Source organism: Ceratotherium simum, chromosome 5 (genome assembly GCF_057802395.1).
Source record: "Ceratotherium simum simum isolate JZ-2026a chromosome 5, ASM5780239v1, whole genome shotgun sequence".
In the NCBI taxonomy this organism is placed as follows: domain Eukaryota; kingdom Metazoa; phylum Chordata; class Mammalia; order Perissodactyla; family Rhinocerotidae; genus Ceratotherium; species Ceratotherium simum.
This window is the reverse complement of record NC_141904.1, coordinates 91,655,262-91,671,439: the sequence shown is the minus strand read 5'-3', so window position 1 is coordinate 91,671,439 and position 16,178 is coordinate 91,655,262. Positions and strand designations below refer to the sequence as shown.

At 39.3% G+C, this 16,178-nt stretch overlaps 1 protein-coding gene across 1 annotated transcript in view; it reads right to left on the bottom strand.

The window, feature by feature from the left end:
• Positions 1 to 16,178, bottom strand: part of PLXNA1 (plexin A1) — a 331,470-nt gene that overhangs the window by 251,065 nt on the left and 64,227 nt on the right. The window lies entirely within an intron of this gene.

Genomic DNA, 16,178 nt, shown 5'->3' with positions numbered 1-16,178 from the left:
AGAAATGGCCATGCTAGCCTGAGACTTCTCAGAGCACGGATCTCCGTCTCAGCCTCTTCCATTGGTATCCTTGTAAAAATCCTGTGGCAGACATTGTTCACTGGCCATCTTGCAGCCATTCCCACAAGGCTGCTTCTTTTCCTAGTTTTGGGGGAAGTGAAGGCCTCAGATCTGAGGAAAGGCAGGCCCTTCTGCCAGCCTTGGGGGAAAGTTGTGACTGACCTACACCAACCGTGGTAACCTCATTCTCCATTGCCAGTGATTGGTCTGAGATGGTCATATGTCCCAGTTCCAGCCAAGGAGACATGTGTGTAAGTTGCTGAACAACTGTCCTGACTAAATGAAGAGACAGATATGTGTCCCTGCCCCTTCCTGCTTGAGATGCTGGTGTGAGGACTCGATGCCCCATGACTGTGAAGGGATGCTGGGGTGAGGACTCGATGCTCCGTGACTGTGAGAGATGCTGGTGTGAGGACTCAATGCCCCATGACTGTGAGAGATACTGGTGTGAGGACTCGATGCCCCGTGACTGTGAGAGAAGCTGGTGTGAAGACTCGATGCCCCATGACCAAAAGGGATGCTGGTGTGAGAACATGATGCCTTGTGACTGTAAGGGTAAGGCCAAGGAGCTGTGGAGAAGCCACCCCATCTCAGACACCATTGGGTCAGTCTCCTTGTGGAGGAAGACAATACATGTTTGGCCTGTTAAACCTCTCATAGTTGGGTGTTCTGTCCCTTGCAGCCAAAAGCACACAGCAGCACTGCCTAAAGAACAGCTTCTTCACACGCCTTTCTAATGAATCTGAAAGGCCTGCAACGTGACTACAGAGACAGGGATAGTCAAGGGTCACAGCAAGCAGACCTGCAAGGCCACCACAAATCTAGACAGGCCAGCCCAGGTCAAGAATGACCCTCTAAGGTAAGACAGAACCAAGTGAAGTGTAAGGAACCATTTGCTTAAAGCAGAAGGGAAAGATTATATAGGAACACTTTTTTGTACGTGCATCAACAACCTCTGGATGGATATCTAAGAAATCAATAAGTCTTACCTCATGGTAGGGAGCCAGGCACCCAGAGGAAGAGGGTGAAGGGGCCTTTTTATCATATGCCTTTTGTACTTTTTGACTTTTGAGTCATGTCAATGTATTAGCTATTCAAAAATAAAAGGAAAAGTAAAAAAAAAAAAAAAAGAATAGAAAAACTAAAAGAGGGGAACTCTCCCTTAAGTGTCTCCCTAACTTTCATTATTTGAGTGCTCCCTGGTGATGTCTGCAACATCTGTGCATCACTTTAATATTTTTCTTAAAATCTATCTTGACTTTTTTACTTAAATTGGTTTTGAAAACTTTATATAACTTGGGGCCGGCCCGGTGGTGTAATGGTTAAGTTCGCACGCTCCACTTCCACGGCCCAGGATTCACAGGTTCGAATCCTGGGCACGGACCTACCCACTGCGCATCAAGCCATGTGTGGCGGTGTCCCACATACAAAATAGAGGAAAATGGGCACAGATGTTAGCCCAGGGCTAATCTTCCTCAGCAAAAAGAGGAGGATTGGCAACAGAGGTTAGCTCAGAGCCAATCTTGCTCACAAAAAACAAAACTTTATGTAACTAGAAAAAATGGAAAATCATTATCACTTGTCGTTAAAAGAAGCTACATGTAAAAATAGAAACAATGAAAACAAGACATTCTTAAATTCTAGATGGCTAGACCTCCAAGCTTCTGAGCCTGACATGCACATTCCATTAAAAAGGAAAATTTGTGTTACAAACATATAAGCATCATATTGAAACTTTGTGTTTTTTGATAATCAGAGGGTAAAATAAAATTGAAAAGGAAAATCCTAATCCCTGTACGATTCGCTATTACAGTATCAGTGATGTGAGCTCATTGGCAGGATCTGTGACACCTTTGAGAGTGAATCAGGAGGAACATTTTCTCACACTCTCACTGATCAGGCCTCTATTGCTTGCTCTGATTCACTCGCAAGTCCAGTATGTATCAGACACTGAGCTGGATGCTTAAGGAAATTAAAGATAAATAAGACATAACTTTTTCTTGCCCTAAGGAGTTTACAACCTAGTGGAGCAGATAAGATAAATATACAGTATAAGTGCCTCATATCCACATTTATCTATTATGAATTCAACTATATATGCCCAGCAAAAAACTAAATATTTTTAACAAGATGCCAAGACAATTCAATGGAGAAAGAATAGTCCTTTCAGCAAATGGTGCTGGGACAAATGGATATCCAGACTTTTGTTTGGGAAAAATAGAGTTAGACCTGTTCCTTATACCATGCACAAAAATTAATTCCAAGTAGGTCACAGACCTAAATATAAGAGCTAAAACTATAAAACTCTCAGAAGAAATATGGGTGTAAATATTCAAGATCCTGGGTTAGGCAGAACCTTCTTAGATGTGACATCAAAAGCAAAAGCAACAAAGAAAAAATAGATAAACTGGACTTCATAAAAATTTAAAACTTTTGTGCTTCAAAGGACACGATCAAGTAAGTGAAAAGACACTCATAGAATGGGAGAAAAATTTTGCAAATCATGTGTCTCATAAGGGATTACTATCAGAATGTACAAAGAACTCCTACAATTGAACAATAAAAAGACAACTCAGTTAAAAATGGGCAAAGGGGGGCCAGCCTGGTGGCATAGTGGTTAAGTTCCCACACTCTGCTTCGGCGGCCCGGGGTTCGCAGGTTTGGATCCCGGGCACAGACCTACTCACCACTTATCAAGCCATGCTGTGGCAGGCATCCCATGTATAAAGTAGAGAAAGATGGGCATGAGTGTTAGCCCAGGGCCAATCTTCCACAGCAAAAAGAGGAAGATTAGCAACAGACATTAGCGCAGGGCTAATCTTCCTCACCCTCCCCGCCCCCACTGCCCAAAAAGGGCAAAGGATCTGAACAGACATTTCTCCAAAGAAGATATACAAATAGCCAATAAGCACATGAAAAGATACTCAACACCCATCAGCCATCAAGAAAATGCAAAGCAAAACCACAATGAGATACCACTTCACACTCACTAGGATGCCTATACTCAAAACGACACAATAACAAGTATTGGTGAAGATGTGGAAAAATTGGAATCCTTATACACTGCTGGTAGAATGTAAAATAGTGCAGGCAGCTGCTTTGGACAACAATTTGGCCATTCCTCAAAGGTTAAACACAGAATTACAATATGACCCAGCAATTCTAGTTCTAGGTATATAACCAAGAGAAGTGAAAACATATGTCCACAGAAAAACTTGTACACAGACATTCACAACACCATTACTTATAATAGCTAAAAAGTAGAAACAACCCAAATGTCCATCAAATGATTAATGGATACATAAAATGTGGTATAACCACACAATAGAATATCATTTAACAATAAAAAGGAATGAAGTACTGATACATGCCACAGCATAGATGAATCTTGAAACATTATGCTAAATGAGAAACTAGTCACAAGCATCACATGTTATATCCTTCCACTTATATGACACGTCTAGAACAAGCAAGTCCACAGAGACAGAAAGTAGATTAGTGGCTGCCCAGGCCTAGGAGGGTTGTGGAAATGGAAAGTGACTGATAATGGGCAGAGAGTTCTTTTGAGGGTGATGAAAATGTTCAAAAATTGATTGTGGTGATGGTCGTACAACTCTATGAACATAGTAAAAATCATTGAACTGGACACTTTAAAGAGAGAATTGTATGGTATGTGATTATATCTCAATACAGGTGTTAAAATAAATTTTTTTTTAAATTTGAAAATGTTGAAAGATGGCCATTCTTCTCAACGAACAAATGCCTTGGAAAGAAGGTCAATGAACCTGTCACAGGGCTGCCACATCTGGCCACGCAGGCTGAGCTCCACAATGGAAAGTTGGCTGTGGGGTGGCCCTGTGTAAGCAGAAGACATGCCTCCCCCAGTCCACCTCAGTTCCTGTGTGTCTCTTAGAGTATGACTATCTCGTTACACTCACAAGTGCAAGTCTAGCGCTGGAGATCAGTATTTTTCCCTCAACATGGCCCCAAAACACAAGCCAACCTACAGTCATGCATCACCTAACGATGAAGATATGTTAGAGGATTTTGTCATTGTGCGAACATCATGGAGTTTACTTACACAAACCTAGATGGTACAGCCTACTGCACACCTAGGCTAATCATATATATGGTCATCGTTGACCAAAATATCGTTACACGGCACATGACTGCATTTCATCTGGTACTGAGCTAAAGAAACAGTAATTCACCTAACATGGTAGAAAAAACTGAGTGCACTGAACCCCAAATCTAACCCAGTCTTCCTTCCTAAAGGACATACATGGGTAAATTTGACTATGTATGATATTTACCTACAAGCAGACTTAGAGTCTGGATACCCTGGGAAATGAAACTCTACTAAATAAAAGACATAGACAGTCATGTGAAAGAAGTGTTATAAGGAAACGCTATGGGTTCAAAGTAGGAAAGAAGAAATGACAGCTGAGCAGAGGAGTCGCAGGGGAAGGAAAGGCTGGCACGGCAGTGGAGTCACAGCTAGACTTGGAGGGTGGGCGAGACCAAGGCAGACAGCGCAGAGGCTGTTCTTTGCAGACACTCAGAGAGGAAGGGAGCCAGGGAGGAAGAATAGGACCCGAGACCAGGGGCCAGGCTTCTCAGCCCAGGTCTGCCACTTTCTAGTGGGACAGCCGTGGGCAGGACTCTTAACCTCCTTGTGCCCCAGTTTCCTGGGCTATAAAATGGGAATAATACCAAATTTAATTGACTCTAAAAAACCATCGACTGTAAGATGAACCATTATTTCATTACCACCAAGAAAAAAATAAGTTATGTCACTGATTATAAAATGTACCCCCAATTCAGAGATGTTAAAATGTGAAAAAAAGGTTCACCTCAGAATTGATAAAATATGGTAATGATAACTATTCACCAAGTTGATGTGAGAATTAAATGAGTAACTATATATAAAAGAAATATTGTTGCTGCTGCTATCAATATTAATTTAACAAAAATTTATTGAGCAAGTGCCCTAGGGCCCTGTGAATAAGACAAATGTGGTCCACTCCTTACAAATTTAAAATCTATCCAAACGGGGATGGGTGAAGATGAGAGAAGATGTGCCACAGGGAGTCTCTGGTGTGACTGGAATACAAACTGAAGTCTCCTCTTACTGGACTGAGGGATGAAGGGGAGATAGGTTCTAAAGAAAAGGGAGAATCAGATGTAATTAAAATTACCCTTGAAAAACCCTTAAATCCCCTATGAAGTACATCAACATTTACCTCTGAGTCTATAATCTAGGGGAATGGCAGCCATGCCAGTCACTGATCCTGTATCTCAGCTCCCAGTGCACTCTTCCACAACGATCTCTGTGATGCTGGGCCTGGGACCCTGCAAATCACATTTGGGCTTGGCCAGCTGCCTCCATGAGAGTCTCTTCAATCGGGGGCACTAGAGGGAACTGCAAGGATGGAGGAGGAGAAAGACTTGCTCCTTCTTCCTCTGCACTTCCTCACTCCTTCCTGTTTTGAGGAACATCACTCCAGCAATGCTCCTTCACCAGCAGCTTAGTGCCTCCGTGTAGCAACAGCTGATTCCAGTTTGCAGTTTTTCCAAAACCTGCAGAACGACGTCATCACACACTCTACCACTGGAGACAAAAGCCCTAACCCAGCAGTGCCCCTCCTTCGATAACCGCAACCTCTCCCTTTGACGCCCCAGCCCTAGAGGTAGGAGCCACTTCCCATGCTTGCTACCTCCGTGTTCCATCTTACTCTTTCAATAACTAGTTAACCTTACACCTAGCTATTGATTCTTGATACTAATTTCTCTCTGTTCAGATAATTGCTGTGGTTTCTGTCTCCTGGCTGACCATAACTAATATAGCAGTAGATTACCCCTCTCTTTCAATTTTCAATTCTCTTTCTCTCTCTCAGAGGAGATGAAGAGGCAAGTCACGAGAAAAGAAATGCTTAGGTCAATAAACATGAAAAATATTCAACCCCGCTTGAAACCAGAGAAACAAAAATTAATACTATGAGACATTTCTGCCTATCAGATCAACAAAGATTAGAAAAGCCAATACTGCCCAGTGCTGGCCACAGGCACTCTCATACACTGTTGGCAGGAATGTAAACTGGCATTACCATTTTACGGAGAGAAATCTGACAGTATCTGCCAAAAAGCTTTAAAATTTGAGTCTTAAAAAGAAGACACTGCAGTAGATACACTTCTTCCTATTCCTTCCGGTAATACAGCTAAAAACTCTGGACATTACATATACAAAACAAACATAAGAACATCCTGAAAGGCAGAGAGAAGAAGACAGGGCCTTGGGACCCAAATAATGACATGGCAGTGAGTTTCTTCTTGCCTCATATATCCTGGACTGGGTATTTGAGGGGACGTCAACAGGAGTAGACCAAAAGCCCCCAGAAAAGTCTGCCTTTCCTAGTCAAATGACAAGGAAAGAAGCAGCCAGGCAAGACAGAAACTTTTAGACGATAACACCCTACCCCAGCCTAACACCACAGAAAAAACTGCAGCCCCACCCCCCCGGGGGAGCCTAGACTTCCACACTCGCCCATCTGTAACAGGATGCCCTGCCACGTTCCCTGCAGGGTGTAGCAGAGAAGACCAGGTGGGAAGGCAGATCCTTGATCACCATCCAGCAGCAGTGAGGCCTCCTCCACCATCCAGCAGCAGTGGAGACCAAGGAGGGAGCAGTAACAAAGCTCCCACCCCCAGCCAGGGTGATATTACCAGAGGCCTAGTGGGGAGCCTGAACTCCTGATTCAGGAATCTAGACATGATAAAATGACACAGAACTATACCTGTACATTGCACCAACGTCAGTTTCCCAGTTTTGATATTGTACTACAGTTATGCAAGATGCACCCTTTGGAGAAAACTCCATGAAGTGTATGTGGGGCCACTTTCTACTATCTTTGCAACTTTCTGTGAATCTATAATTACTTCAAAATAAAAGGTAAAAACAAAAAAGCCATTGCAAAGGAGCATGGGAGAATTTTCTGGGGAGAAGGACATGTTCTCTAACTTGATTGAGGTGATTGTTATATGGCTGTTACATATTGCATTTGCAAAGGTCATCAATCTGAACATGTAACATGTGTGTAGTTTACTGTATACAAATTATACTTCACTGAAGTTATTTAAGATAATAAACTGTTAAATATCTAAATTCATACCAATACTAATTAAATAAGTACAAAGGAAGAGACAGAAAATAAAGCTCTTTTTTTAATAGAAGAATGCCAACTGATAAATGTAGAAGAAATTACAGAAATACAAAATGACCACTTTGCAACCACCAGCATACAGATTCCGACAAGAACCATCAATGGAGAGGAAAATGGCAGAGTAAGCAGCTCCAAGCTCTCATCTTCCCAAAGAAACATTAAAAAACAAGCAGAAACTGTCTGAACCAACTTTGTCAGAACTCTGAAAAACAGCCAAAGGCTTACAGCAACCAAGCAAATGCTGAGTCAAGAAAAAGATAACTTGGGGCCAGGCCAGTGGCACAGCAGTTAAGTTCACGTGCTCCGCTTCAGTGGCCCAGGGTTCGCAGGTTCGGATCCCAGGCACGGACCTACGCACCACTCATCAAGCCACGCTGTGGCGGCATCCCATATAAAGTAGAGGAAGATCGGCACAGATGTTAGCCCAGGGCCAATCTTTCTCAGCAAAAAGAGGAGGATTGGCAACGGATGTTAGCTCAGGGCTAATCTTCCTCACAAAAAAAGAAAAAGACAACTTGAAAACAGTAGGAGAGCTTTGTGGCATTCTTACTAGCCTTTGCCCTACTCCTTCCATGGCTCAGTTTCCAATCTTGGACTCTGGTCCTTGGTTCCAGAAGGAGCAGATTTTATTTGTAAATTATTGGGTATGTTTGTTCTAATCCGTCGGGGGGCTGCCTGAAGGACTGATGCAAGCACATCTCTCTGTTTTACCTGTCTCATAACTCAGGCTGAAAAGGGGGCCGGTGTTGCTGGGGGAAAAGATTACAGTTCAAACAGATAACAGACCACCTGGGAAGAAAAGCTGGGGGAGATTCATTAAAACATTAGGATTAAAAGCATCCACATATACAGAAAATTTTAGAAAGCCACACATAAGCCAAGGGCAAGACACATGCTCAGAAAAGACTTGAGAAGCCCCTAACCTTTCACCCTGGACTTATCTCTAGGCTCAATACAAGTCTATCTAGCCGTCAAATGAGTTCCCCAGCACAGGGCCAATCTGCAAAGACTGAGACAGTGTTTGGATTTTATTTTGCTTTTCTTTTTTTCCAGTGTTTTTTGTTGCTCTTTGGATTTTTTTTTTTAAGCCCTGGGCATTAAAGGATATTTCTGTCAAAATATTAGCTGAACACAAGCTAAAGAAATAGCAATTTCAGTGACTACACACAATAAGGAATATAGTCTTTGCAAAAATAGTTTCGAAAAGTCACTAAACAAATGGACTACTATGGCCTTAAAAAACTGAAAATACTGCAACATCCTGAGAAAGAGAAAGAATCTGATTTCCAGAGTTGTGACATTACTATAGTCAAATGTCCAGTGTTCAACAACAAAAAATATCAAAACGTATACAAAAAAACAGGAAAATATAGCCCATTCAAATGAACAAAATTAATGGACAGAAACAACCCCCAAGAAAGCCAGATATCACACTTACTAAACAAAAATCATTAAAATATGTTCAAAGAGACAAAGAAAAATATGGATTATAACAAAGGAAATCAGGAAAATGATATATAAATCAAATGAGACTATCAATAAAGAGATAGAAACTATAAAAAAGAACCAACCAAAAATTCTGTAGCAGAAATGAAAATTCATTAGAGGGGTTCAACAGCAAATGTGAGCATGCAGAAGAAAGAAAATCAGTGAACATGAAGATAGGACAAGTGAATGTATTGCGTCTGAGGAGCAGAAACAAAAAAAAAAAAGGAAGAAAAGTGAACAGAGCCTAAGGAGCCTGTGGGACACTAACATATGCATTATGGGAGTCTCAGTAGGAGAAGAAAGAGAAAGGGGCAGAAAGAATATGTGAAAAAACAATGGCTAAAACTCCCCAAATTTGATGAAATACATGAACTTACAAATCCAAAAAGCTCAACAAACTTAGAGCAGGATGAATTCAAAGATACTCACACTAAGTCCCATTATAATCAAACAACTGAAGCAACAAAAAAAAGAGAGAATCTTGAAAGCAGCAAGAGAGAAGTGACTTGTTATATACAAGGCATCCTCAAAAAGATTAACAGTTGATTTCTTAAGAGAAACCATGGAGGCCAGAAGACAATGGGAAGACATATTTAAAGTATTGGGGAAAAAACTTTCAACCAACAATTCTATAACCAGCAAAACTGTCCTTCAAAAATGAAGAAGAAATTAAGACACTCCTAGAAAAACAAAATCTGAGCCAGTTCATCATCACTAGACTTGCCCCACAAGAAATGCCATAGGGAGTCCTTCAAGTTGAAATGAAGGGACACTAGAAGTAACTGGAAGCTGTATGAATAAATAAAGATCTCCAGTAAAGGTAAACACATAGGCAAATATAAAAGCCAGTATTATTGTATTTTTGGTTTGTAGTTCCATTTTTTATTTCCTACATGATTTAAAAGACAAATGCAAAGGGGCCAGCCGGGTGCCACAGTGGTTAAGTGCGTGCGCTTTGCTTTGGCGGCCCAGGGTTCACAGGTTCGGATCCCGGGCGCACACTGACGCACTGCTTGTCAGGCCACGCTGTGGCACCGTCCCATATAAAGTGGAGGAAGATGGGCACAGATGTTAGCTCAGGACCAATCTTCCTCAGCAAAGAAAAAGAGGAGGCTGATCTTCCTCACATACACAAAAAAAGACAAACGCACAAAAAATAACTATATGTCTGCTGTTGGGCACACAATGTATAAAAATAGAACTCGTGAAAACAATAACATAAAGGGGGGACAGAGCTGTACTGGAGCAGTTTTTTTAAAAAACTTTTTTTATTGCAATAAAATATATATAACATAAAATTTACCATTTTATCAGTTTTAAGTCTACAGTTTTAGTGGCATTAAGTTCATTCAAAATGTTGTACAACCAACATCCAGTCCGTTTCCAGAACTTTTTCATCATCCCAAAGAAAACTCTGTACAGATTAAACAATAATTCCTCCTCTTCCTCTCCCCCAGGCCCTGGTAATCTCTATTCTACTTTCTATCTCCATGAATTAGGAACGCTATTGAAGTTAAGTTGGTATCAATTCAATTAGACTGTTATAAATTTAGGATATTAAATGCAATCTCCATGGTAACCACAAAGTAAATATCTAAAAAATATACACAAAAAGAAATGAGAAGGGAATCAAATTGGTTCACTACATAAAAAAACCAACTAAACACAAAAGAAGGCATAGAAGAAATGGTCAAAAACAGCTATAAATCATACAGAAGACAAATAGCAAAATGGCAGAATTAAGTTCTTCCTTCTCAGTAATTACTTTAAATGTAAATGTGCACTCCAATCAAAATGCAAAGACTGGCAGAACAGATGAAAAACATGATCCAACGATACGCTGCCTATAAGAGAATTACTTTAAATCCAAAGACACATAGGTTGAAATCGAAAAAATGAAAAAAAGATTATTACATGCAAAAGTAAGAGCTGATGGCTACAATAATATCAGGAATAAATACACTTTAAGTCAAAAATAGTCACAAGAAACAAAGAAATATATATTGATAAAAGGGTCAATTCATCAAGAGTATATAGCAATTATAAACATATATGCATCAAACAGAGCCCCAAAGCATATGAAGCAAACATTGACAGAAGAAAAGAAATACACAGCTTTACAATAATAGTTGGAGACTTCAATACCTCATTTTCAATAATGAATAGAACATTTAGACAGCAGATCAATAAGAAAATAGAGGGCTTGAACACCACTATAAACCAATTAGACCTAACAAACATATGTAGAACACTCCACCATAGACCATATGCTGGGCCACAAAACAAGTCTCAACAAATTTAAAAAGACTGAAATCATGGAAAGTATCTCTTCTGACCACAATGGAATGAAGCCAGAAATCAATAAGAAAAGGAAAACTGAAAAATGCACAAATATGTGGAAATTAAACAACATACTCTTAACCAACTGATTAAATAAGAAAATAGAAGGGAAATTAGAAAATACTTTGATATGAATGAAAATGAAAACACAAGACACTAAAACTTAAGGAATGCAGTGAAGGTAGTGCTCAGAAATTTATAGCATAAATGCTTACATCAAAAAAGAAGAAAGATCTCAAATCAATAACCTAAGTTTACCTTGAGTAACTAGACTAGAAGAGCAAACTCAACCCAAAGCTAGCAGAAGGAAGGAAATAGTAAAGATTAGAAGTGTATGTAATAGAGAATAGAAAAATAACAGATGATCAATTAAACCAAAAGTTGGTTCCTTGAAAAGATGAACAAAATCGACAAACCTTTAGATAGACTGACAAAGAAAAAAAGAAAGTGGATACAAATAACTAAAATTAGAAATGAAAGTGGGGACTGACTCTACAAAAAGGATCATAAGAAAGTATTATAAATAATTGCATGCCAACAAATTCGATAACCTAGAAGAAATGGATAAATTCCTGGAAACATGCAAATTGCTTAAATTCACTCAAGAATAAATAGAAAATCTCAAAAGAACTATCATAAGTAAAGAGATTGAGTGAGTAATCAAAAACCTCCCAACAAAGAAAAGTCCAGGACCAGATGACTTCACTGGTAAATTCTACCAAACATTTAAAGAAAAATTAACACCAATCCTTCTCAAACTCTTCCAAAAAAATTGAAGAGGAGGGAATACTTCCTAATTCATTTTATGAGGCCAGCATAACCCCAATACCAAAGCCAGATAACAACATAACAAGAAAAGAAAATTATAGGTCAATATCCCCTATGAATATACATGCAAAATCCTCAAGAAAATACTAGCAAACCAGGGCTGGCCCCGTGGCCTAGTGGTTCAATTTGGCACACTCTGCTTCCGTGGCCTGGGTTCACAGGTTCAGATCCCAGGTGCGGACCTCCACCACTTGTCAGCCATGCTGTGGCAGCAACCCACATACAAAACAGAGGAAGGCTGGCACAGATGTTAGCTCAGAGCTAATCATCCTCAAGAAAAAAAAAAAAAAAAGAGGAAGATTGGCAACAGATGTTAGCTCAGGGTGAGTCTTCTTCAGCAAAAAAATAAAATACTAGCAAACCAAACCCAACATCATAGTATAAGGATTATACACTATGACCAAACGGATTTATATCAGGAAAGCAAGGCTGGTTCAACATCAGAAAATCAATCAATATAATACATCAGATTAATAGAACAAAGAAACAAAATACATAATCATCTCAATTGATGCAGAAAAGGCATTTCACAAAATCCAACACCTTTTCAGAATAAAAACTCTTAGAAAACTAGGAATAGAAGGACACTCCCTCACCATGCTAAAGGTCATATGTGAAAAACCCACAGCTAACATCATAGTCAATGGTGAAAGACTGAAAGTTTTCCCTCTAAGATCAGTAACAAAATAAGGGTGCCCACTTTCACCACTGCTATCCAAAATTGAACTGGAAGTTTTGGCTAGATCACGTAGGTAAGAAAAAGAAATAGAGGAATCAAAATTGGAAAGGAAAAAGTAAAACTATCTCTATTTGCAGATGACATGACCTTATATATGGAAAATCCCAAAGAATCCACAGGAAAGCTATTAGAACTAATAAATGAATTCAGCAAAGTTGCAGGGTAGAAGACTAACACTCAGATATCAGTTGCATTTTTATACACCAGCAATGAACAGTCCAAAGAGAAAGCAATTTCATCTACAACAGCATCTAAAAGAATAAAATACCTAGGAAAAAATTTAACAATGATATGAAAGACTTGTACACTGAAAACTATAAAACATTGCTGAGAGAAATTTTAAAAACCTCAATACATGGAAAAGCAGATCATGTTCATGGATAGGAAGAATACTCTTAATATGTCAATACTAACAGTACTGAGTTTAATAATGTCCTCCTAAAATTCATGTCCACCAGAACTTTAGAATGTGGCCTTACTTGGAAATAGTCTTTGCAGATGTAATTATTTAAGAAGTCATACTGGACTAGGGTGAGTCCTAATCCACTATGATTGATGTCCTTACAATAAAAGGGAAATATGGACACAGAGACAAAGAGGGAAGAATGCTATATGAAAATGGAGGCAGAGATTGAAGCTATGCAGCTAGAAGGAACACCAAGGATTTCTAGCAAACACCAGAAGGTAAGAGAAAGACATGGAACAGATTCTCCCCTCGATCCTTCAGATAGAGCATGGCCCTGATGACTCCAGGATTTCTGTTTTTTTAAGCCATCCCAGTTTGTGGTACTTTGTTATGGCAGCCTTAGGAAACATAAACTATTCAAAGCTGTCTACAGATTCAACACAATCTCTATCAAAATCCCAACGTCTTGATTTCCTGCTAATGGAAAAACCAATCCTCATTCATATGGAATTGCAGAGTGAGCCAAATAGCCAAAACAGTCTTGAAAAAGAACGAAATTGGAAGACTCACACTTTGCAATTTCAAAACTTACTGCAAAGCTACAGTAATCAAAACAGTGTGGTATTGGCATAAGGATAGATATAGACCAATGGAAAAGAATTGAGAGTCCAGAAATAAACCCATACGTGTATGGCCAATTGATTTTGGACAAAGGTGCTAAGACCATTCAATGGGGAAAGAATAACCTCTTCAACAGATGGTGCTGGTATCATCTTTGCATGTAACGTCCACACGCAAAAGGATAAAGTTGGACTCCTGCCTTAGACCATATAGAAAAATTAACTCAAAATGGATCAAAGATCTAAATATAAGAGCTAAATCCACAAAATTCTTAGAAGAAAACATACGGGTAAATCTTCATGACCTTCTAATTGGAAATAGATTCTTACATATGACAGTAAAAGCGTGAGCAACATAAGAAAAAATAGATAAGTCAGACTTAATCGAAATTAAAAACTTTCTGCATCAAAGGACATTATCAAGAAAGTGAAAAGACAGAATGGAAGAAAATATTCGCAGATCATATATCTGATAAGGGACTTATATCTAGAATATATAAGGAACTCCTACAACTCAATAATAAAAAGACAAATAACCCAATTAAAAAATGGGCAAAGGGGGCCAGCCTGGTGGCGTAGCGGTTAAGTGTGCACGCTCCGCTTCAGCGGCCCTGGGTTCGCAGGTTCAGATCCTGGGCAGGCACCAATGCACCACCCGTCAAGCCATGCTGTGGCGGCATCCCACATAAAGTAGAGGAAGATGGGCACAGATGTTAGCCCAGGGCCAATCTTCCTCTGCAAAAAGAGGAGGATTGGCATCGGATGTTAGCTCAGGGCTGATCTTCTTCACAAAAAAAAAAAAGGGGGGGGCAAAGAATCTAAATAGACATTTCTCCAAAGAATATATATAAATGCCCAAAAAGTATATGAAAAGATGCTCAACATCATTAGCTAGCTATTAGGGAAATGCAAATCAAAACCACAATGAGATACCACTTCACATTCACATCTACTAGGTTGGCTATTAAAAAAACAAAACAAAACAAAAATGGAAAAAATAAATGTTGGTGAAGAAGTGGAGAAATTGGAACCCTCATACGTTGCTGGTAAGAATGTAAAATGGTGCAGCTGCTATGGAAAACAGTATGGCAGTTTTCCAAAATATTAAAAACAGAATTATCATATGACCCAGCAATTTCACTTCTGGGTATACACCCAAAAGAACTGAAAGCAGAGTCGGAAGAGATATGTGCACACCTATGTTCATCGCAGCACTACTGACAGTGGTCAAAAGGTAGAAGCAACCCAAGCGTCCATCAACAGATGAATGGATAAACAAAATGTAGTCTACACATACAACACGGTATTATTTACCTTAAAAAGGAAGGTAATTCTGACACATGCTACAACATGGATGAACACTGAAGATATTATGCTAAGTAAAATAACTCAGTCACAAAGGGACAAATACTGTATAATTCCACTGATATGAGGTCCCTAGAGTAGCCAAAGTCAGAGAAACAGAAAGTAGAATAGTGGTTGCCAGGGGCTAGAGGAAGGAGGCAATGGGGAGTTGTTGTTTAATGGGGACAGAGTTTCTGTTTAGGAACATGAAAAAGTTCTGCAAATGTACAGTGGTGATGGTTGCATAATATTGTGAATAATCTCAATGCCACTGAACTGCACACTTAAAAATGGTTAAAATGGCAAATTTTATGTTATAGATATTTTACCACAATAAAAGAATGATTAAAAAAAGTAAAGAATGTTATGAATAGAATGGATAGAAAATCACTGGATGAAAGACTGTTTGGAAACAGAATATTCCACACAGTCTCAAAGCATTACCCCACAGATTACTTATTAACTTCAAAGGGGAAAGGGTACTTTAAAACAGAGAAATCTGATATACCCCACCTTAACCAAGTAATCAAATTCAACATTACCAATAATGAGACAAGGTGACATCACACGTCTCCTGATATGATACACTGAGAAGAACACAAGAGCAGTTTTACAATCATCTTTACCAGAACGTTTAACCTGAATCTAATCATGAGGAAATGATCAGATATACAGAAGTTGAGGGGCATTTAACAAAACCACCAGCTTGGACTCTTCAACAATGTCAATGTCATAGAAGATTACACAATGCCTGGACAACTGTTCTACTGGATTAAAGGACACCAGAGGGACATGACAAGTATTTGCAACGCATGATGCTCACTGAATCCTGGATTTTTAAAAGACAGCTATCAAGGACACGATTGAGACATCCAGGAAAACTGAAGATGGCCTATATATTAGATATAGAGTATGATCATTGTATTGCAGTTAGGTAGGAGAATGTTCTTGTTCTTAGGAGATGAGATACGTGCTAAAGTATTTAGAGATGAAAGGACAACAGCTGCAAGTAACTCAAGTGACTCAACAATAATAACACTGGTAAAGTGAGGCCTGGAGAGTGCTCTAGATTTGGCAGGCAGGACGAATCATTTGGCATTCGAGAGAATCATTATAGTAATAAGGTTGACCAC